The following is a 611-nucleotide window of genomic DNA, read 5'->3' as shown; positions in this document are numbered from 1 at the left end:
GGGTACATGGCCAGCCTGGGTACATGGCCAGCCTGGGTACATGGCCAGCCTGGGTACATGGCCAGCCTGGGTACATGGCCAGCCTGGGTACATGGTCAACCTGGGTACATGGTCAACCTGGGTACATGGTCAACCTGGGTACATGGCCAGCCTGGGCTACTTGGTCACGTCTAAGCCAACTATATCAACAGAGGAAACAGAAAGCACTCTAAGTTCATTGCAGATCAAAGTGGGACCAGAATATACATTCCTCACAGGCAAGCACTGTTTAATCTGTCGTGCTGTGACATCTAAGTGCCCGACACAAGGCTTTGGTACAGAACACAGTTTGTTTCTATGTTTTTTCCCGGTCTTTTCTAAACACAGGTCCTGCTGAAGTTAAGAGCCAGTTACCAATGTACAAGATTTTAAGCTCACTCAATGGGGGTTAGTGTTTCAGGTTATCTTGCTCCTTAAGGCAAAAATGTCTCAGTATATAAATTCTGATTGGTGGCAGTCACTTAAGCACAGATCTGTGCCTTCATTCTGGAAGGGAACTAACAAGCCTGAGGTGCCTAAGACAACCAGTTGACTGACACAGTTCTGAAAGTTACTAAGATAACCAGTTGACA

At 47.0% G+C, this 611-nt stretch overlaps 1 protein-coding gene across 1 annotated transcript in view; it reads left to right on the top strand.

Moving 5' to 3' along the window:
* The window catches only part of Plbd1 (phospholipase B domain containing 1), a 53,706-nt gene that overhangs the window by 21,030 nt on the left and 32,065 nt on the right, over positions 1–611 (top strand). The window lies entirely within an intron of this gene.

This window comes from Mus caroli, chromosome 6 (assembly GCF_900094665.2).
Source record: "Mus caroli chromosome 6, CAROLI_EIJ_v1.1, whole genome shotgun sequence".
NCBI classification, from domain to species: Eukaryota; Metazoa; Chordata; class Mammalia; order Rodentia; family Muridae; genus Mus; species Mus caroli.
Note: the sequence above shows the minus strand (reverse complement) of the source record. Positions and strands in the feature narration are given on the sequence as shown.